Source organism: Symsagittifera roscoffensis, chromosome 8 (assembly GCF_963678635.1).
Source record: "Symsagittifera roscoffensis chromosome 8, txSymRosc1.1, whole genome shotgun sequence".
Lineage (NCBI taxonomy): Eukaryota > Metazoa > Xenacoelomorpha > Acoela > Convolutidae > Symsagittifera > Symsagittifera roscoffensis.
The window spans coordinates 44,390,127-44,414,602 of NC_087069.1; positions in this window are offsets into that span (position 1 = coordinate 44,390,127).

Here is a 24,476-nt window from a genome sequence, read left to right on the forward strand (position 1 = left end):
AAACATCGTCTAAATATAAATGGTCGGAAAATTTTACTCATGAATGCTGAGAGTGCTGCTGGTCTTATTAAAATTCCAAAGAAAAATCTGTTGAATTAATATTGTTGATTTCCAATAGCGAATTTTGTTAACCGTCGGGATTGTTTGCCTAACGGCATTTGATCATATGCACTATTCATATCCTCTATTGTGAAATATTTACCGTTTATTTTTGTGAAAATTATTTGAATTGGTTCAAAAGGCCAATTACATTTAGATTCATCAATGAGTGAATTGAGATATCTTGCATCTAGAAATATTTTTAAAGATTATCTTTTTGCTGAAATGATAACGGGTTTTATAAACGTGTTACCTTTTGGCTGTTCTTCTTTATTTACTGGAGAAATAATTTCATATTGTTCTATTGTGTCAAGTAATCGGTTAAATTTGTCTTGTAAATGAATTGGGACAATACTTGCTCGTTGCTTTTCGAAAACTGCATCAGGTTTTAGAGGTAAATTTAATGGTGAATTTACTTTACCAACATCAAGTTTAAATGTTGCGTAAACTTTCGGGTATTTCAAAAGTAGATCAGCTAATTGTTCAAATTATTTTTGGGTTACCTGAGAGTGTTGAAAAATGAACAATGTTAAGAATTTTTGTTGGTCTTCCGTGCATTTTGATATTTGAAATGTTGATTTAAAGTAAGGTGTTTTCGTGAAATAATCTGTGTTTCATTTTTCTTACTAATTATATTATTAATCGATTTTTCTTCGTCAAGAATTGCTGATTGACATATATCTAATAGTTGTAAAATATTATTTACTCTATACGCTATTTCCTTTGTGGGAGAAATTGTTGCGTTAGTTTCACAGTAACTTAAGAGTCCTAGAGGTAGGGTTATTTTATATGGAGAATTGTTACATAAATGTAAGGAAATCATGTCTGACTGAGTTGGAGTCTTTCATGTATTTATTAGATGTTGTTGAGATGTTGTTTATTCTGTTCTTTTTCATATTGGTGAACTTGTTTGATTCAAAAATTAAAAATATAATCTGCTAGTGGTTTCAGGTGCTTCCGTTCCTGATTGTATATCGGGTAAAATTTAGAGAAAAATGGTGGTTGTTTGTTTATTCTTTGAAGAAATGTTGAAGCTGTGTTTATCATTCACGTGTACTTATCTTTTATATGAATTCTGCTAGTTAGGTTATTTATAGTTGGTATATATTTAGTAATAAATGGCATTCCAATGATATTATGTTTTATATCTGTGATGTGGAAGGTTTGCCTAATTGGTTTGATCATTAGTTTGTTCTGTTACATTGTTCAAGTGGGAACAAGGAAAAGTTGGATTTTTCCATGATTCTTTAAGGTTGATCCTTGTGCGGTTGCTACCCTGCTTGTTGTTTTGAAGGGTATTCATTTTAGATGTAAAATTTTTATTTCGTTCCAAGTGGGGATGTTGATGATGTTTGATTCCCCTCCGGAATCTATTTAAAAATCAATTTCAAGGTTTGGTGTTTGAATTTCTTTACATTTTGGACTTTCTAAAAGAAGGGGGCTTGTCCAGATTTTTTCTTTTGGTAAATGCGATTCTAAAATTAAATTTGCTGTGACTGATTTAGATAATCTTCTACCGAGTATTCAGGATCTGTGCCTGTAAATACTATTAGTGGCTTATTCGATGATATTGATGATCCACCCATTAGGTATAGGTTCATGGTCATTTGTAGTGATTCTGCGGCATTTGGCATTTGAGAAAAATTTGTGAGTTGGCTTTTTGTTATTTCACGTTGTAAATAATATGGCAGTGGGATTTCGCTATGCATTTAAGTTAGTTGGTAAGATTGTGTATTGACTGGATTTTGGTGTTGAAAATTATTGTTGTAAGAAGTTGGATTTTTCCTAGGTTGTCGTATTTGTTCATCTTGTGTGTATGGTTCAAAAACATCTGGTTGGTCACTATTATAAGAACGAGGTCTTTCGCTTGAATAAAATCGTTGATGATTTTGATTGTAGTATTCTTCATCATCTGATGGAAAATAATTAGTTGTATAAAAAAGAGGTTGATTTCTAGTATGGTATCTACTTGTAATACTTCTGTTTTGTTAAAAAAATGGGTTTTTTTCACTTTGTTCTAGTGAGGATCGTGGTTGATCATTAAAATTTACTGTAATTGAAGTCTGGTGAGGTATATTTTTGACTTTGTGAAAATGAGTAGATCTGAGTATTCAAATCAGAAGATTTTATTGTTTTTGACCTATTTACATAGTGATAATTATGTTCCGCGAATTTTTTCTTTGTGATGTTTTTTGTTTATATGATGGTTTTGTTACTGATCGAAACATTGGGGAATCTATTTGTGAATATTTTGAGCAACAGAGGGTTTTACGGTGGATTGTATAATTGTTTAGTGTAGCGTTAGGTTTTTTAGTTTTGGGGTTGTAAAATTGGGTTGAATAGGTGAAATGCTTCGTTGTGCTTCTGTTGTTGTTATTGTTTCAATTTTTTCTTCATTAACGAAATGCGATGGGGTTGTATATCTTGTTGTGTAAGATTTCTTGTTCCGTTTAAATTGTCTTGATTTACAAAGGTAGAGTTTAAATTATTATTTCCTGCTCTTTCAGGGAAGAATGAATTATAGTTTAAAGGTGTTGCGTCAGTTGTAAGTGGGTATACTCTAATATAATCTTTGTGAATAGAGATTGTGCTAATTGCTTGACTTGATATATCTGTTGATATATTAATAAACGATTCATGAGACCATTCAGGGTCCCAAACATAGTCTGATTGTTCTGCTAATATGGTTTCGTCATCTGTATTTTGTGGTCTAAAAATTTTTCTTGCTTGTGCAATATGATCAATATTATGACAAAAGTAATCGGTTATGAACAATGGTAAGATTTTTTGTAAATCGCGTTTAAGATGTTGTGTTATGTCATTACTAGTTAGATCTTCTGGGATTGCATTCAAGGATTTTGAAAATATATCTATTTCTTGTCAAACAGTTGTATGTCGAGATGTTTCAGTCGGTGAATCGCTTTGAGGTTCTTTCAATTCTAATATAGATTTATAGCTATAGATAAGTGAGAATTAATCGTTTGTGAATTATAAGTTTGCTCTTTGTGAGTTTTGATGTCGTATATTTTTGTTGTATTGTGTAAAAACTTTTGAGAATTCAATATCTAAGTCATCAATTTGAATGAGATTTTTGTCATGAAATGCGTTTGGTGATCTGATTTGTATTGTGTATAATCCATATTGTGATGTGAGACTACATATATCTTTGAGATAGTGGTAAAGAAGTTGTTAATTTTTGCAAGTGGAAATTCTTTTGTGCATGGACTTTCTCCTTTTTCGAATAAGTTTGCGGTTAAATTTTGGCAAATTTGTACCTGTCCTCGAGCTTCAGTTAATGGATGTATTAAAAATGGGATAACTGAATCTTCTAGGTTATCTTCATTTCAAATCGTTTTTGTGTTGTATGACTGTTAGCGTATAATTTTCAATGTGTCAATGATTCCAATTGTACAGACGTATTGGTTTGTCTGTGTAACAATTTTTTATTCTACGTTTTCCTTTTTTTGATGCTGGTGACGTGATTTCTGAGTCAGTAAAATATATTTGATCGTCAATTTGGTAGTTTTTGTTTATCGAGTCTTTTAAATTACGGAGTTCTTGTATTGCACTTGTTTCTGATTCTGAGACTGCGTTTTTTCATTTTCAAAATCGTTTCCTAATAATTTGATTTTGTTTGTTAATAATTTTCTTTCTTAGTGCTTGTCTTTTTGTTGTTATGTATCCTATTGTTTGTCTGTGTGGTGTGATTACGAGGTCGTATGTTTCGTCGTTAATTAAACAGTTGTGTATTATAATTGTTGTTTGTTTCCTAGAGTGTCTCTTGACATAAGGTTTAGGATGATGGATGCAAAATGGGGTTAGTGATTTCTAATCTCTTAAACTGTTAGTTCTTACGATTTTTTTTGGTTAGCTTAACTTGGGTCGTGTTTGTTGGGTTGGAAAGAGAAGCGTATATAAATTCGTAAGTAAGATTTTCACCTTCTCGTGCATAATTCTAAGTTAAGATAGACTTACCTAATCTTACTTAGGGGTTCTGATTTGTGATCAAGGGTTGGAGAATAGTAATTCGATCCACAAGGATCAGGTACATTTAGAACGCAAGTAGTTCGTTAGATACTGTTTAATGACTTACTAATTTCAAATGTTTTAGCCTGGGTCATCTAAGAGGAGGGGGGTCAAGTGAAGGATGAGTAAGCGAAGTTCTTCACTGTTCATCCTAATTGGAATGGTTAGCTTTTTGAAAAAAATTTCTGTTAATTCTGGGTCTTTCAAAAGGGTTGGGTAGTGAATCGACTTTTGAGCTCGTTAGACACTAATTATTGTGGGAGGGGGAGAACAAGCTTGTTCTATTTGATCCCAGGATAAGCCTTGATGATCAGAAACTTAGATATAGTTTAAATTAATTTAAAGGTCCAAGGAAAGCCGTGATGATCTGTTACTTGAAATGAAATTAATTTAAGTGGAAACAAGGATAAGCCTTGAGAGTTTACTGTTAAAAGGTTAAGTTAAAAAGGTTAAGTTTTAGTTTTAATGATTGTTAGTTTTTGAGATTAGGTGATGAATTCGGGATGAAGTGATGATTTATATATACTAACGATGTATAATTTATACTAACTAATTTTTGTATTTTTTTATTCAATAAAAGATTTTCAAGATGTTATTTAGCTTACAGCTGATTTAAGGAAAACGACTAGTGTTGTTTTCATCGGTCGTTACTGTATAATTATTAGGTTTAGCGCCATGAAAAATTATTGAAGATGATTCTTCAAAATTTTATGTCAGTAAATGAAAATTTAAGTTTACTGCTGGAAGTATTCTAAAAGTAAAAGTTTGATCTCGTTTTTGTCGTACAATCATGAAATCGGTTGGTAGATTTCTTCCCAGTCGTATGTCGTCTCCTGTTTGAGCTCTTCTTCCAATACCGGGTAGTTCTCGTATTGTTCGGAATATTGGATCTGATCTATTGACGCATAGAGACATATCTACTAAGTTTTGTCATATAATATTTTTTTAAATATTGTATTTGTCTAACTTTAATCTATTTTTTTTTCTAAATCTAAAGTAGTTAAGGTCTGTTCGAGACTTTTGATTGCACCAGATGAGTTATATCCTTTTGGGTATACTCATAGAGTAATTTCAGATAAGGTACATTGTCTGCTCGTCACGCTATCTTATTTTCGGCCGGATAGATTCGTGCAACTTCTTAGTCTATCACCGGAGCCCTGAATGTTCCGACTGCCTTTCAAGGACTTTCAGCATAGTAATAACTTACAAAAAATAAACATAAATTAAAATAAAAATTTTTTTTCTAAATTTGAGATTTTTTGAAAAATCATTCCCCCACACGCCATATAAAGAACAAAGTGACAAATTTTTCTTCTATTAACAAATCAATTATGGCAAATAGGCTTCTTTCAACCAATTTGGAACGATTTCAATGACAGATTAAATCTCCGCTTACGCGTTAATAGCGCGAAATATATCGCGCGTTAATTGTCCCAAATTGGCCAAAATGGCAATCTTTAAACCCCCACAACTTTACAAAAAATGATCACAGGTAAAAAATTATTTCAAATTTAAGCTCAGGACAACAATGCTTTTTGATTGATATAAAGTTCCGTCAAAATTGGCTAGTTAAAAAGAAGTTTGTCTGAAGAAAACAAAAACCCACCCCTAGCACAAATATTTCGTTATTTTCGTATCGAAAGTCGGAACAGTAACATCTTCTGTTTTTTGAATTTCCTGTTTGACTGGCTCAAATAGTTACAGCGTAGTATTCGAATAAAGACAAGACTAATGAGAATTAGCTATTCTAACTTTAGAAAGATAAATGTTACCAAACAAAACTGCAAGGCGAAAATTCGTAACAGGCGACAATTCCTTTTAAGCGACAATTCGTAACCAGGCATTACCAAGTACAATACGCTAGCTCCGTTTCGCTCTGCTGCACTTACACCCGGCACGAAACGAATACTGTGCGTGAATCAGTATTCCACGCTTAATCTTCTGTTACGAATTGTCGGCTGTTACGATTTGTCGCCTGTTACGAAAGGTCGCCTGTTACGAAAGGTCGCCTATTACAATTTGTTGCCTTATACGAAGTGTTGCTTGTCTATTACGAATTGACACGTGCCATTTCAAATCTGAATACTGGTGGACAAAATTGGGTGCAAAATCAAACTTTTACTCTGTTTTTAACGTCCACTTTGGACAACCTTTTTTCGATTCTCAGCAAATGTTTCACATATAGACCAAGGTTTCACATAATCAAATCAGTTCACCAAAGCTTTTAAGTTAACTTTATTAAGCTTTTAAAAGCTATGAAGTTTTGAGTTATTTCCAATTATTTCATAGACTGAATTGATTCGCAAAAAGCTTAAGTTTTACTAATCAAGCTATTCAAGCTATGAAACTTTGAAGTTCAAGTTATTTCGTAAATCAATTCGATTCACGAAAAATTTAATTTTTTCTAAGCAAGCTTTTAAAGCTATGAAATTTCGGGTTGTTTCAAGTTATTTTAGAAACCGGATCAGTTCGCAAAAAGCTTTAATTCTAAGAAGCAAACTATTCAATTTACGAAACCTTGAAAAAAATTGATTCACAAAAAATTGTAAGTTTTTCAATGCAAGCTTTTAAAGCTATAAAATTTTGAATTATTTCCAAATAACTCATAGACTGATAGATTGGTTTGCGAAATATTGAAGTTTTTCTAAACAAGTTAAAGCTATGAAACTCTGAAAAATTTCATTTTATTTCGTGGATCGATTCCATTCACGAAAAAGTGTTACTTTTTCTAACCAAGCTTTTAAAGCTATGAAACTTTGAATTTTCCACTCAATCCATAGACTGAGTCATTTCGCGAAACTTTGACGTTTTTCTAATCTAGTTTTTAAAGCTATAAAATTTCGATTCGTTTCAAGTTTTTTTGTGGATCGATTGCCTTCACAGAAAGTTTTCAGTTTTTCTAAGCAAGCTATGAAACTTGGAATTATTTCCAATCAATCAATCAATCCATAGACTGAATAGGCTCACGAAAAAAAAGGAAGTTTTTCTAAACAATCTTTTAAAGCTATTAAACTTTGAATTATTTCAAGTTATTTCATAGATTAAATTGTTTTGAGAAAAGCTTAAGTTTATCTAAGCGAGCTATTAAAGCTCTTAAACAAATAACTAATTGCATGGTTGAGCAAATGTTAAATTTTTACTTAGAAACAAATCCCCGTTTGGTTAAGTATGTAAGAACTTTTACCTAGGTCTGAACCCCACTTCCATCGACAGTGGAAGATTGTTAAATAGATCTGAAAAAACGCCTCAAATAAGGAAAAAAACACATCTGCTTGTTTTCGAGCCTGGTTTTGTAGGTCATTACTATCAAAATCAAGTTTATCATACCTCGGGGAATTCGCGTTGACCGTAATTCAGCTGAATTCCATGTTGTAAAGCTGAGATCAGAGATGCTGAATTGTCGTCAAGAATTTTTATAGTTCAAAATAAAACTTTTAGCTGCTATTTAAAACTTTTAGTCCACCGTATAGCTGGTTGCATTTCGTTTTCAATTCGTGTTAACGGCTTTCTACCCTACAATGAGTGCGCATTGTAACATATGGCTTTTGTGAACTAACTTCCTAACATTGAACTGATTCAGTTTTGGTGTTCTTGAGGCAAACTCACCTCTTTCTAATCCTAACCAGCTAAAACAAATCCATTTTAAAGTCTTATACATCCACTCAGTTTTTGTGCATTCTTTCGCTAAAACTTTCCGACAGAATATACACTTCTATAGCTCAGATCCAGGGGCGGATCTAGAATTTTCTCAGGGGGGGGGGGGGTGGTGGATTTTCAGGTAATTGTTTTTGTATTCATTCAATTTTTGCAGGCGAAAATTTGAAAAAAAAACAACTCAAAAAAGGCTGACAGTTTCAACACATCACGTGTTTTTGTCGCGCTCTTCACCTAAAAACTAGAAGATCCCTCGCCGCAGTCACAAAACTGATAAAAAAAACCGCATTTTTTGTGCGCGCTCCCCTCAAAATTAATAGAAATTGGCAACAGTGGGACCATTGGGGTCGACAATGAAGGACCCGTTGGGTCGGCAGAGGGACGAGCCCCTGAGGGGAGATGCACCCCCTAGCAAAACTTCGTACCGCCCCTAAATCCGCTGACGGTCGCATCTATTCTTAATTTTTTTGTTCTAACCTGGCGGGTTTTTCGCTGCGAAGATTCGCATACGAAGAGACCACTGTAGAAAAAAGTATTTTCAACTCGAGTGAAATAAGACAAACTGCGAATTATAAAACGCAGCAAATAAAAATCGCAGTGAAACCTGGATGGTTCAATCTCAAACTGTTGAAATGCGCTGAGCCGTGAAAAATCTATCATGCCTACAAAAAAGGATCTTTTGAAATATAATCCCGTATTAAATCTTTTTTGAAAACTTTTCAAAAAAAGCTATAAACTTTAGATAAAGTTCGGTCCTTTACAAGGTTTCAAAAGACAGAATCAAAACTGCTTGTTTTATATATGCATATATACATACATTAAAAGCTAAACACAAACATACATATAATTACAAACAAACATAGGTCCATTCTTCAGACCGACAGACTTCGATTAATCTCACTGATATCTCTGTTTTAGTGCTCTGCTAGGCCATTTTATTGAGGAGTATGGGGCGCAAGGAACTCGTGCTTCACCTGGGTTTCTCAAAAAAATCTGCTGATGGGCATTGACAAGTTATTATCTCACTTTGGATATCCATGCTAGGCCGCAAACATCTGGAACTTCATAAGAGCAGCACTCATCTTTAACAGGTACTTGATCACAGCCATTTAACTGAAGACGTCGATGAAGCTCGAAGCATAACGTGATCCATCCATGCTCGGTATTTTATATGATCAAAGGATGTCAAAATAAGCGCTGCACCACTGATGATGCTCTGTTGTCAGTCTTCTTTGCAACTGCTGCGTCGTGCTTTTTAGAAGATATACACACTACCCAAACCTCTAGCTCGCCATTTAGATAACTGATGACAAATTCTGCTTGTTGAGGTGACCTAGTTGTCGGTCCATTGCATCGCTAGTATTCCTCTTTGTCTTCGCCACTGGAGTCATCGGGCTCCTCCTGAACCTGCACTCCATGAAGAAAAGATATCAATCTGCTTTTCCCAGGTAGGTGTCATCGTTTGCAGCAAAGCTGAAGCTTGTTTTTCTAGTCACTGCTGATATCACACTCTTTTCAAATACAAATTGTAGCTCGGACAAAATAACCTTCTTGGAAAGTGTATCTCCTCACAGCATCTTGGCAGTCTTTGATAACAACGTAGGTTTCTGTCAAGTTATTAAGTTGTTCCTTCATTCAAGCTGACAAAGCTAGAAAAGACGCTCCTATGATGCCGATTGCGCACATGATGACTTACCCTGTCTCCATTATGAGGCTGTCTCCTTTCTTTAAGTTGTTAAACAGCAACTGGAAAATCTGCATGAACTTCTTAGATTACATATATCTACAATGGTTAGCTAAAAATACTACATTCGACTATTTGAAAAACTTACAGTTACAGGCCTAAAACTTTGAAAAGGGTACTTTTAAAAAAAAAGAACAGGAATTACTTACATCAAATGATAAAGATTAATTTACCCATATCAATGTTCAATCACTTCAGGGTCATATATAAAAAAGAATCATTTTTGACCAACGAAACATCTCGTTTACGGCTCTGGGTGGGAGTGCAAAAAATCATCGTCAGTTGTGACATTATATAAAATTTCAACGGAACTTGTCCTTTTAAAAGAGGTTCTTTTTTCTAAAATTAAAGATTCTAATTGATTTTAAAATTTTTGTTTTATTTGAATCCGTCCTAATAGCCTCTAAACCTACATAAATCAAAGTTTGAGGGGACCAGGTGTCAAAGAAAAAAATTTTGTGCTGTAATTGAAACTTTGGTTTTTGATGGCTAAAAAATAGCGAAAATTGCAGTGGCATTCTCTGATAAGTTATTTAGAATTCATATGCTTCAGGATCAAAATTGGAGACAAATTTAATGCCATCAAATCAGAGGCAAACCTGTCTGTGATAAACATGTTGAGGAAAGTCATTCATACAAGTATGAAAAAAGACCCTTGAACTCTACAACGCTTTCTGGGATGCCTGAAGTCCCAATCACTGAATGGAAACAGATTGAATTGTTTTTCTTCACTAAGTACCCTGTCACTCACGTAATCAACAATTAACGTAACATTGACCGCATAGGTAGCAGCCACTACTTGAAACTCTTTTCCTCTTCCTCGCAGTTTACATGACCATCAGCCCATGCGCAGTCTTCTCTCCACATCAGGCAATCCTTGAGTCATCGTAGTTCCTCAAACTCGTTCGTTCTCAGCTCTGGAACGCGCAGACTGGTTGGAAGCTCACCTGCACCACAAAATGCTCATAGCTGTCAGGCAGCTCATCGGTCACCGGAGCATCGAAGTGTTTATCCGTGGTTGCTTCTCCACCTTATAGGTGCTGCAGGGGATTATTGTACATTTTGAAGAAAAAAAGCGTCAGCAACCTAATGGAAATCTGCTAGGTGTTTGGAATAAAAAAACAGTAAAAATTTCATAAAAACTCAAACCGATAAAAATCAGCTAAAATAACTCCGCAGCTACAATATATAATCAGCTTGTACAGTATTTTCTATCAGTGAAAGTTGCGCAATATTTTCTATCTTTTTATTGTGGTTTTTTTTAATTTAGTATTTTCTTGTGACAAAAACGATTAAGTGATGTACGACATATGAAGCAGCTTTTGAACATCAATGTTCTCGTATGTTCTTGAAATAAGTAATTGAGATAAGATAAAGAAAATTGCGAGGGTCGGGGTGACATGAAAAGAAGCCTGTTTTTTCTATTAAAAAAAACTAGAGATTGCCACGCCAAAATCAAACAATAATATTTTCTTTTCTTTTTTTCAGGTTTTTAAAATTATTCATCTTTTACTATTCATCTTTAACTAAAATATTAAGAAAGGTGAAGTATATGCAGTGATGCATAAGCAAAATTTGTATATTTTGTAACCTGCAGTAACTGAGTCACACTAAAGAAACACACGGACCTTGTTCAACCCAATTTCGTAAAAGGTATTATAACCCAAAAACTTGATTGGGTGGGTTTCATACTTTGGAATGAAAGAATATAAATTTTTAAGGATTCCTGTATAACAATTGTTCCTATGATCAGTATGGTTTGTTTTCTTCTAATGGTCCATGTCTTAATTTTGATTTCACCGATTATCTACTTTTTGTTCATTTTGATTTTTTTAACTCAAAAATTCAGTGTTTTATGCTAGTGCTAAGTATTTTTACGATTTGGTCCGAATGTACATGATTTCCCTCGGGAAAATGGCTGAGATTTGAATTGTTTTACTTGTTTTACACCCGATCTTTGACAAAAGGTTTTGTTTAACAAATTTAGTTTTAAGTTCAAATTGCTATTTTGCAAATCATACACAAAATTTCTGTTTCATTTTTTGGTTTTTGCGTGTCGTGGTTCGTCGTTTGTAAAAAATACTTCAGAAGACAAATGTTTATTAAATTTTGAAAGATCAAGAGTCGCTGAGTCACCAGTTTTACTAGTTTTACTGGACCAAGTCAACATCCCCCCCCCAAAGCCGTTTGGGGGGGGGGGGGGGGGTGGGGATGTTAACTTGGTTCTAAGTTGGGATTTTCAGCCAATCAGAATAGAGCATTTTACATGCAGTGCTTAATAAATTGAATTTAAAGTAGGCTCTGGGGTGGAGGAGGATCTTAACTTGGCCTATCTGGGAGTGGGGAGGGGGGTGGGGGTTGGGGGAATATTGCCTAAGCCGGTATGAACAGTCTCTTCTTTTCCTTGTTTTATTTTAAGGCTTTCCTGATATAAACTTCTGATGCGATTAAATTATGTAGTAGGTCGTAACAAGGCCTCATTTTGTTGCTGAGTTCGAAGTTTTGGCAATTCAGATACGCATGAATTACGAAACTGAGGTTTGAAGTAAACAAAAATTTAAAATTTCCACTGAATGCAAAAAAACATGGTTTGATTTTGACCATATGAGAAAATGATGAAACGGAACCTCGAACTCGATTTAAAAATGTCCTTTTTTCACTGATTCTGCTGAGATATGAAGCATAACTTGTGAGTTTGTTTTATTCTTCTCTAATTTAGCCAGTTGTTTACGACAAGGTGACATTTTTGTCAAATAATTTTTACCTTTTGATTTCAATATTGATCTGTTTAGTGTTTTTTTTTCTGGAGAACGAAAAATTTTCAAAGCATTTTGAACATATGAAAAAAGTGTATTGAATAAAAACTAATCATATAAAGCATCGTCCAGTTAAATGTATTCTGCTAGTTAAATCAATAAAAATCTATTTCTGCACTTCAAAAATGATTATGCAAATCACTGTTTAAAATGGGTCAAAAAAGTTTCAAATAAACAATAACCAATGGAAAAAAGCGGAAAAAAACGCAACTTGATTTACTCCAAGAAAAATGAAAAAAAAATAGCTTCTTTCAGAAAAAATCAGAGCCCTTTGATGGTTTTTGGATCTAAATTCAACATCATTGGGTTTAATTCATTTGTTCTCTACTAAGTTTTTTTTTCATTAAAAAACTATAGACAAAAATGCATCTTCCAATGCAACCCCGCACCAGAGTTCCATAGATAAAAATCGGTTATAATGGACAATTGTTGTCTAAAATGTTGTCATTATTATCCATTATTGTTGCAATTTTAGACGAGAAAACCGATTATATTGTCATTATAATCAATTGTTTTGGTAGATCTAAGCCTGCTCAAATTAACCCCCAAACCTTACTTTACCCCCATTCGCATTTGCTCAAACGCCCCCACTCTCCTACCTTTATCCTTACGCCCAGCCCCATGTTGAAGTGCTTACCATTGAAGGAGAACGGGGAGGGGGGTTTCTCAGTGTGAACAACACCTATTTACCCCCATGCTCTATTTTAACTAAGATTGGGGGATGTTAAACTAAGGTAGGGGTGGGGGTAACCTTGTAAACTGGGAGGGGGGAGGGGGCGGATGGTAAACTGACGAGGGGTAAACTGTGGGGGGAGGGGTAAAGTGGGGAAGGGGGGTTGCTAAAAGAGGCGATGGAGCTTACGTAGTATAGAAAAAGTGGAGAAAACTTAAATAAATAAAATCGGATGTGAAAAGTAAAATTTTTTAAAACGTAATATGTAGCAGCTGCACTAAACAGGAAATCAGCTAACTTTGAAAAAAATTTGCTAAATTTATCATTTCTTCTCAAAAATTTCATTATAATCGATTTTAAAAAATGATGATCAAAAAAATGTTATGGTTATAATCCATTTTTACTAGATTATAATCTTTAATAATGGATTATAATGTTTAATGGAATATAATCAATTATAATGGATTATATTGATATAAAAAATACCGGAAATATAATCCATTTTTGATGGATTATAATCGATTAATTTTGTAATTTTATAGATACTGACTATAAAATGACAATGTTATAGATTGTTATCCATGGAATTTCAGTGCGGGACCTCAATAATGCAACTTCCAATTTAGAACGATGTAACCCATCTTAACTAAGAAGCCGCTTTTCGCAAAACTGTAAGGTCAGTCAGCCAAAAATGGATATATCAAAATAGTACAAAGGGGGACCCTTTGGGTCGGCAGGGGGTCACTTCCCTGAGCGAGAGGGCAAAGCCCCCCCCCCTAAATCAGCTATGGCGGTAAGAATACATTTGATTCACATGAGTTTCTGTGTTCATAAGGCAAAGTTTGTCCGAATAACGCTAACAGATTGTTTTAAAATGACATTCAAATAGGGTAGGAAGTCTAAAATTTTTCTCCTTTTTGTCATGAATTTTCTTAAAAATTTTCCTAATACAAGTTTGTGCTGTGTTGTGTCAAAATGTTATCCAAAATTGCAGGCCAAAACAAATTACTACGTTTTTTTTTTTTTCATTTTTGATTTGAAGATTAAAACTTTTTTTTCGAAGTCAATGTAAAGTTTCTCGTTTTACTCGGTACCTTGTCAATTGACTCATGTTTATCATTGTCAATTTACTCAAATGTTAAAGATTGTCAATTTACTTGAAAGTTAAAGATTGTCAATTTATTCAGGTTATTAATTTACTCAAAATTCAACTATTCTCAGTTTACTCAACTCGATACTACTCGGTTTGTAAGCGTTTTTGCACGAATTGAGATTTTCATGATTCACTCATAATAAAACTTTATTGATAGACCAAACAAAATTTTCCGGCGGCTGCTACTTGTCTTTTTTCGCTGCACTTCGACCAGTTTTGATCTCAGATTGTTCGGTTTGATCTGTAGATTTCTTCGCACCTTCAGCGGCCGTGGAAGTCGGTTTTTCGGTTCCATCGTCTTCGTTATTAGCCTCGGATTGCATAGTTTGAACAGTAGATTTCTTCGGGTCATCGGCTGCATAAGTTGGTTGCTCGGTTGCTTTGTCTTCATTTTCAGAGTTTTCTTCTTCCGAGAAGGCTTCGGATTCTTCGGCGTAGTCACTTTGACCTTCATCTTCTTCGTCTTTTTTCGTTTCTTTGTCTTTTTTTACTTCATCCTCTTCCTTTTCTTCTTTTTCGTCTTCGTTTTCTTCTTTTTTGCCTTCTTCTTCCTCCTCCTCTTTTTCTTCTTCTTCTTCTTCTTCTTCTTCTTCTTTCTCTTCTTCTTCTTCTTCTTCTTCTTCTTCTTTTTCTTCTTCTTCTTCTTCTTCTTCCTTTCCTTCTTCTTCTTCTTCATCTTCTTCTTCTTCTTCTTCTTCTTCTTCTTCTTCTTTCTCTTCTTCTTCTTCTTCTTCTTCTTCTTCTTCTTCTTGTTCTTTTTCTTTCTCTTCTTCTTCTTGTTCTTCTTCTTCTTCTTTTTCGGCTTCTTCTTCTTCTCTGTCTTCTTCTTCCTGCCTTTCTTCTTCCTCTTCTTGTTTTTTCTTCCGTTCTTCGGCTTCTTTCTCAAGATCTACTTTTGGTTTGTGCCCATATTGCAGCAGCTGATGCTTTTCGTCGTCGTCCAGAAACATAGACTTTCTCCGGCCATTATTGGGGTTCAGCTTCGCCCAACACTTCAGTGGCGCGAGCCAGCAACAAATGACTAAGATCAAGGAAAAAAGAATTCCGGCAAACATCATCCAAAGACAGTACCCTGGTCGACTTCCATCTTTAGGGCTGGTAACAAAACCCACTGCAAGAAGAACCGTCGCGATGATGATGAGTAATAGCTGTACTATTGCCAAAGCTCCAACGATGATCCAGTTTGATGGAACGTCTTGGCAGAAAAACACTATAAAAAGTGCCATTATTGGAATGCCTATTATCATAGCAATAATCAACATTATTTCCCCGACCAGAGCTGCAGTGTAGTTATGTTTCAGTTGATCGCCAATTAATTTCGTATAAGTTATGCAATCGGCAGCATCTTTTTCGCAAAAAACCCAAAAGCCACCAGTGTTTTCCCGGCCATCGACATATACTTCGTTCAAGTTGCCGAAAGTTATGAAGAGCATCACTGCCCCGGCGAGGACCAGGCAAACTGTCTCCCAGTAGCACATATTTACAGCAGATCCTAAAACACATTCCTATTTTGTGAAACCAGTCCAATTTCTGTACTGTACTAAACCATTTCGCTAAAATAATCGTTCAAAAAAACATACTGATTAAACGCTTTAAGGAGATCTGAATTCACGTTTTTCATATCTAAGTTTTAGATCTGAAACGGGATATGTCAGGTTAAAATCATGCTTGGAGATTTAAAGAATGAGTTATTTGAAATTTACATGAAATCATATTTGTCATGGTTAATTCAGATCTGAAAAAATCAATTTGAGATCTAATTTTCAGGTAAGAAGAAAAAGTTTGTGCAACTCAAAAGTCCAAAAGCAAGACAAATCTTACTCATATATTTCCTAGTCTCAATAGATCTAGCGAGATACTGGTATATTTCGAAGTTGAAGGAGAGAAAAAACAAATGATTTTATTCTTTATTCTTAAATTTTGGAACAACTAGGGTTTCAGGTTTACACTATACAATAAGATTTAGTCATGAAAAACGATTGGTTAGTTATGAATCTTTTACAGTTTAGTATTTTAAAGTATAATTTGTATAACTAGTGTCAAACTAGTTCCACCCATCAGGTGTCTAAGGAAGTTTCAAAATGCTGAGTCTTTTCGTACAGTAGTGTTTCTGAGTTCTTGAGAAAGTTGCTTGTCTGTGCCTGCGACGACGAGAAAATATCGTAAATTCAAAGATATTGAAGATATGTGCAGAAAAATGATAATAGGGAGTCGATTTCATATTCTAGAGCGCGACTAAGTACATTCTCACTATACGTTAGCAATCGACTGAGTAACTAGAAAAAAGGTTGACTTTTCTGAGACGATTGTCCGATGAACAATGCACGTATGTAGAGTTTTTTGCATCGAGCTGGTAAATTATTTTGTTAATATGGTTTCCTCTTCTTCGTTGTCAACTCCATAGTTTTTATCCAGAGAAGGTTCAGACTGCGATAAGCAAAAATAATGAATTTTCCATTACGGAAATGGAATGTCGTCGGGTGATTATCTCCCTTTTGCTGCACGTAAAACCTACTCTGTGAAATTTGTAGAAAAAAAACAACATTTCAGTTTTTTATTAATTTCGGGTTCTTTTAAGAAATAATTATTTGTTTTCGCAGAAGCTGTTAGCTTAGTTTGGTTTTTTGAACAGCTGCTCCCACTGGAACCGCTTTTAGCGAAAAAAGAGTGCAGTGTTCTAAGGGTGAGTAAACTCGGTTGATGAGTCAGACGTTTAAACATGCTCAGTACGTCCTGTTGGTGGGTTAGGTCAGTTGTGGGAGTATACCTGGGAATGGTTCATCGAGTAAAGACTTCTGTTGATTAGAATCTTTTTTTTTCTTTATAGTTGGTGTTTTTGTCAATCGTATTTTGTGGCTGTGGTCATTTGTTTAAAATAGCCTATCCGTGATTAGTGATAATCTGAAATTTACTAAAATGGCATGTTATCCTAATTAAAAAAATTGGTTTTGGGTTCCACAAAATTATATTATCCAGGTCAATTTGGTCGTATAACAGTTGAAATTTCCTATGGATTTGGGTATTGCTGTGGAGTTAAGTAAGCGGAAATGGTTTTTATAAGCTTTATTCAAGGTTATTCCCAACCGGGTTAAGAAAAAGTTTGAAAGCAGTTTATAAAAAGCTTTTTATCAGCGGTTAAAAAAATTTGAGTTTCAATTATTTACTACAAAATTGTCATGCGAAATTATGAGGCGTTTAAACAGTGTAAACAAAAAGGGGCGACTTGAGGGTCAGTTTGGAGAAAATAGAAAGTTCACACATAAAAAGTAATTACATCTGTATTAAGGATTCCAATTGTCTAACTCATTTCAATGTATTACAAATTTTTTGAAAGTATTAAAATAATTATTAACTATTTTTTTTTCGAACACAATTTATTTTTCTGCAATAGGTTAGCGCCATCTGAATGATTATAAAAATGTTTCATCTTCTTTTTGACTTTCGTCTCTCAGAAGCTAATGAAGAAATCTAGCTGAAAATCAATGAAACATTTCAAAATAAAATAGTAACCAAATCTTTTTCTAGAATTAGATAGTTTCAAGAAAAATTCATTTTATACTTGCGCTGATTCTGCAAAGAAACAAAAAGAAAAGAAGATTAGCGATAGAAGTTGATTCTGAAAGGAGATCAGCGTGTAAGTGAGTAACTTTTTTTATTTCTAGTAGTGGCCAAAGAAACTCAAGTGCCTTGATGGTTTTTATTTTTTCGTGAAGATTTTTATTTTTGTGCCATAAACAATTTTGAATAATGGTTTTTCTACAGGTTTGATAAATTCATGCGCGATGATCATCGGTCTAGTTTTGACGATGGGTTTGTAAACTGGGCAAAAGTATACATTTGGCGGACGGGACCATGACTGCGGAGAAAGTGGCGTAGGTTACTGCCTTTATAGCAAAAAAGTAAAAGTATTGTGTATTTTGAATTGATGAACTTTAACGATAATGTGTTGGCAAATTTTGTGCAAAGTGTCCTGGAAAACGATAGTAATTGCGAGTGTGTATTAGTTTAGTTTTAACATTAATTCGTGTGTAAAGTTCACATCTCGTTCCTTCGATGTTAGAAAATTAAAAGCTAATTGGAATTTTTCAGAACGAAGCAATGAAAAAAAAACGAGAAATTTAATTACAATATTACTTAGAACAACATGAACAAATGAAACCCCGAATTAAACAAAATTTCTAAATCATTGTAATAGCTCAGATGAAGATTGTGATACCAAAAACACACTAATTGATTAATTTGTCAAAAATCAAAATGACTTTGAACTGCCTTTTCAATCTAATAATCATAAAAATGATCAACCAGACAGAAACGCCGAGAAACTCAAGGAAATTGAAAAAACCAATGTAACATGTATTCCAGAATACATCTCAAAAAATTATTAATCATAGTAACAAAAATGTGAACACTGAATGCTAAAAAATCAACTAATGACAAAAATGCACAACAAAGAAAAAATTTTTGGACACTAACACTAACAAAAAAAATCAAAATAACTCTCAGTCCCCAGAGCTAGTATTAGATTTTATATTTGACTAAGGCGCCGAACCAAACATCGTAGATGTCGATAAATGGACTGAATTCAATTAATAAATCCATCCGTGACACTTCAAGACACAATAAGTAAGTTATTAACGGCACACGAATTTACAAAATTATGAAAAAAAACTTAAACTACAAACAACTAAATCAATTGAGAACCACAAAGTTCTAATTGAAAATTTTACAGATGTTTTTCACTTTATAAAAATAAAATAAAGAAAAGTCGGGTTTGCAATTATTGATAAAGTCATACAGCAAAATAAATTTCTATCACATTTACATCTAAATAAGAAAACAGCTGAAACCATTAACTGGATACATCTCTATATTCCAAATAATTCAATTTCATCATTACAACAAAAAACGAAAGTACAAAAAAATTATTTGTGTCTAATTTTGAACTCCGTCCGATTCATAGATTTTTTTGCGTAACAGAAGGGTAAACACCATATTGAATCTATTCCATATTTGACAATCTACAAAATTTAATAAAGAATTGTCGGTAAACAACAAAATAATTGACTCAAAATGATTATAGTTAGAGTAACAAAATTATTGAATTTTGAACCTACATTGAAATTCTTAAAATACACAGCTGAACAAAAAATCTCACTGACTTTTTCAGCATTCGCAAATAAATCAGGACAATTTTGAACAATCAGCAAAATTACTAACAAACTATTCCGATGTACAAGCCATCTCAAAATTTTAGTTGGAAAAACTCATTCTCCCTACATCTTCCATTATAGTTGGACTTTATTAGAAACAAGCAACGCGCAAGCAATGTACCGAGACAAATACAAAATAGAAAAATGAAGTAAATAGTCTTCTAAAAATTCTTGAGAAAAGCGAATAATTTTTTTCCAAAAAAAGTACAACAAGAAAAGGGAAAGCATTTGAAAAACCATTTACCATATCAGCATAAAGAGAATCACTAAAGATAGAACTCGACGCTTCGCACCTAAATTTACTCACCGATAAAACAATTGTAATTGGCCAAACGAACCGATCCAAGAAAATCTCACAAAGATAAATGGACAAAACTATGCCAATGTCGACATGAATAGTGCATATAATCAAAAGCGTCTAGATGAGCAATCACCAAAATTAACCCAATTTGTCATAGGAATCCAAAAATGCAAATTTAATAGGTTATTCAATGAAGTATCCAAAGGACCAGCAGCTTTGGTTGAAACCACTAAGTAAAGCAAAATTGTAAGTAGATACAAAAAGGATGTTATCAATCAATCAAAAATAAAAACGTTCACTAAGATAGAAAACGTTTACAAATTTAGAAGAGAAACAGCATCAAAATTGACAATAATTGACAACAACATCAAAACTTCTGAAACGATTGAAGTTTTTTATGAGATATGATGGAAGGAAAAACTGGAATACCTTTGAGATCTAGAATAAATGCAATGTACAGCCACCGAGAATTACAGCCACCATCAAACAATAAGAAAACACAGGAATCACGTAGCATGTTAAATTTCTTCAATAAATTTTCTTATAGAAAATTTAACTGTTTCTCGGACCATTTGACAAAACCAAGAGCCAACAAATTTATTTCGAGTGGACAATTGAACACCAAAAACGATTTGATGAAATTGAAAAAAAAAAATAGTGATTAAACATCAAAAACATTTCCAGACCCTAATCAACAATTCAATGCTATGTGTGTTTCATCCGAATTTGTAGTAGGCCCATCATTTTTACAGTCAAATCAAGGAACAAATAAAATAAATCTCATGTCTCACGTATTTTCATCAAGCAGAAGTAGGAAATTCCACATTGATGGGAGAATGCGCAGCTATCAGATACACATTTACCTAATATGAATTGTTAATTCCTGGATCAAAACATCCAACAGTCTTTTTAACAGACCATAAACCAATATTATATTCTTTTACTCAAAAACCTAGCCCAAATGATACAGTATATAGATTTCAGCGGCTCTTGAACAAATTTCCAAATCTTTATATAGTTTGAATAGCAGAGAAAAACTTGCGCTTTTTTGACAAACTGAGTGGAAACACGCCATCAGATTTTTTAACACGAAAAAGTACGTTTAAAATTCCTCAAAATAATATATATTTTTTTCAAAGGTCGAAAAATCATCTCAATTAGAATGCAAATACGCCCTAAAATTAGTTCGGACACGTAATAAGTTAACAACTTAGATTTTTTTCCCACTCTACTAGAATGTCAAAAAAACTTACCAAGGTGCAAACACATTTATAACTATTCCACAATAACGATTGAGAGTTTTTACGATAAAATCTACGATCTTAGAGATCCCATCAATAATCTTAGAGATCCTTCAACGCCTTCGAAATAGCAAATTTCAAACGCACTCCAACGGACAACTGGATTACTTCAAAAGTATCAAAGTTAGACCCCGTTATCAGACATATCGAATCAAAAACAAAAACATCACAAACACAAAACAAAACCCATATCACTTATCTGGAAATAAAACCCTCCCATTTCCGAAACCTTAATAAAATTTCCCTAAATGAACAAGCAGACATCTTAGATTATCATAATCCGATATAAAAGTACCCTGTTTACCATTAAGTTTAAATTTAAAAGCTTTTCATAACATAGTTGCCTCGAAAAAAAAACATATTGGTTCAGAAAAAAAACATATGATAACTTTATATTTATTTTATTTTCTTTGGTAAGTTTTTACTTACCAAAACCACCAATTTGGAACAAAGTACTTTGTAAAGAATTTCCCACATGTCAAGTCGATAAAACCTTCCCACATCAAAAACAAACAGCAGAAAAACACGACTTTAAGCGACAAAGTCTGTTTTTTAATCATCAGATCTCTTTTGACACTAACGTCCCAATATCACCATCCTCCGAGCGCAATTCTTATGTTTTGGTAGTTATAGACGATTTTACAATTTATGCAGCTTTAAACCCAGTTCTGCATCATAACGCTTATTATGCATACGCAAAACTTAATGAACATTGGATATCTAAGCTTGGATTTTCCGAAATCTTTGTTACAGTTGATGACTCTGAAGTTATAAGCAACCAAGTCATAACCTTATGCCACATTAACAACATCAAACACAAAGCAAGAACTTTACTAGCTCAAAGAAAAAATTGACTAGTTGAAGGCAAGAATCGCTCTTTACAAGAATAATTAACATGTATTATGAACGAAAAGACAAAAATACAATAAAAAATTAACAGACGCAACTTTTGCCACTAGCATTCTTTTCAAAAATTACTCCAAACTTTGGTTTATCAATATACGAAATGGCTTTCAACCGAAAGTCTCTTACTCCAATAATGTTCACAGCGAATGCATCTAAAATTTTACAAAGATATGGCAAACCACGAAAACATTCAGTATGTTGAAATTTACCACCTCATACACACGTTGACAATCAAATCCCTCACTCACAAATTTTAAATTTAGCTTTTGGTACTCGTATCAATTGGATCCTAAATTGAGACAAAAATATAATGAAGTATATCAAAAATAGCAAAAAGTTATAATAAAGAAAAAACATTCAATCACAAATCAACTCTCGCTTTAGAACGTTTCTATTGACACCAAAATTTTCAATCTACAAGAAAACTATCGAGCAAAACGCAACTACTCCAAAAAACAACCCTACCAATTTATTGAAAAAACAACTGATATTGCATATAAACTTATTGACCAAAACCAAAAAAGAAATTATGCTACATAAAAATAATCTCTTATCTTATTATCCAAGAGAGTCCACTCTTCGAGAACTACCACATATCTACTCATTTCCTAGACCTAATATCGTTGAATCGCCACAGCCAAAAAATAACACAAACCTTCCAGAACTCTCATCAGTCTCAGAAAAAAAAATGAAAAATTTAACCGCACAGAAGGATTAAATTACAAAACCTAAAAGTTAAACCCACTGAAAAACACAAACCGTAAATTACAACAGCAAATTTTTATGGCAGAATCAGAAGAAAAATGTATTCTTCCTCAATTTTTCAGATCACGAAAACAAACGAGAAAAAATATCAAAGATTCATCCTACAACCAAAAATTTTGAAAAAAGTAGATATCCACAATACATCTTAAAACAAGAACAGAAAAATTTTCTCTTGCAATTGATCTTTTAAACAGATGAGAAAGCCTCATTAGGGTTCTAACATTTTTTTGTTGAAATTTTTAATCCACTTAACTTTTTTCTGAGTTTCTTGATATTCCTGAATAAATCCGTTGAAAGAAACTGACCAATCACAACGAAATGTTTCTCAGGGTTTTTTCAATCGCATTAACTGTTACTAAAATTGAATCTATCAAATTTTAAATTGGAACTATAATCCTAACATTAGGACCTCCGGGTCGAAAATAAAAAAAAACAACTTTAATAATTGATAACAAAAAACTTATCGTTTCAAAAAAACTAATCTTCCCAACAAGCCTCAGTAAAAATCAACAAAATACAATGAACAAATGCTATTTATACTTTCAGAGAAAATTTTGTTTTAGCCCTCGATACAATCATAAAGAAGTAATAAAGAAGCCAAAAACAATAAAATTCCTAAAAATGTTTCCGGTTTAAACATTAGATAAAAACAGGAATAAAAAGTCAATACAGAAAATTCAAGACTATACTTTACCAATACCTATCCATTTCCATCGCCCACATTGAAATCCAATAAAACAGTTTCAACCTGGCACTAGACAAAAAAATTATTTTAAAGAATTCTCGGAAAAAAGAAAATACTTCTAAATGATCACTCTGAAACAAGTTGCCTCGACTCTCGAAATTTTTCAAGTTGTTCATGTAATTTTAAGTAACATGCTTATATTATTTCGGTTTCCATTGCTTCGGGTTGAAAACTTTGAGTAGTTGGTGAGTTTTGTTTTAGTTTGTTACCTATTTGATAATGTAAAAACAGGTTTTACTGGATGTTTACTTTTCTGTTGTTCAGTTTTTTGTGGATCTAAAACTGGTTCAAAAATATCTTATTGTTCTTTGTCGTACGATTCCTTTTTCATTAGAGAAAAATTATGTGGTGATTGCTGGTTTCTGGGTAAGGTTTTTAGGAATGTTTTTTTTTTCATCTTCTGAGAACGGTTTGATTTTTCTGTCCATATTGTTTGTTTTGTTCGAAAAAAGGATGTTCGTGAATGTCATTACTTTGAAACAATCTTCAAGAGCTTAAATTATTTGTATGGCAGAACTTGAATGGCGTTTGCTATATCAATAAAATATGATACCATTCAGAATCTTAAGTATATCTGATTGATCTGCTATGATTGTATCATTATCAAGGCTTGTGCCAAATGGTTTTCTAAAAGTGTTCTATGATATCTATGATATGTTCGAATTAGTCAGTTACGAACTATGCAAAATTCTTTTGAAGATCAGGCCTTACTATAGTGGGTATGCCAGTGGCATTCAGAATTTCCCGGGTTGCAATTAGATATTTTAAAAAATAATCATTTTTTTTTCTTACTTTTGAATGTAGTGTTGTTTGTGGTGATGATACATAGAATGTTTCATTTGAATCAAGGAGGGAAGTATAACCATAAAATAATACAAAAACATCATTTGTGAAATTTAACTTCGCTCGTTGTGAAATGGGATGTTGTATCTTTCTAATGTATTCTTTGATAACTTGGAAAAACTTATTTCTATGTCATTTATTTATATTTTCTTCGATAGAGTACGATTAATAAGATCTGGTGCTATGATTTTCATTGTAATTACTCCACACTCTGAGGTTATGTCGCACAGATTCGTTAAG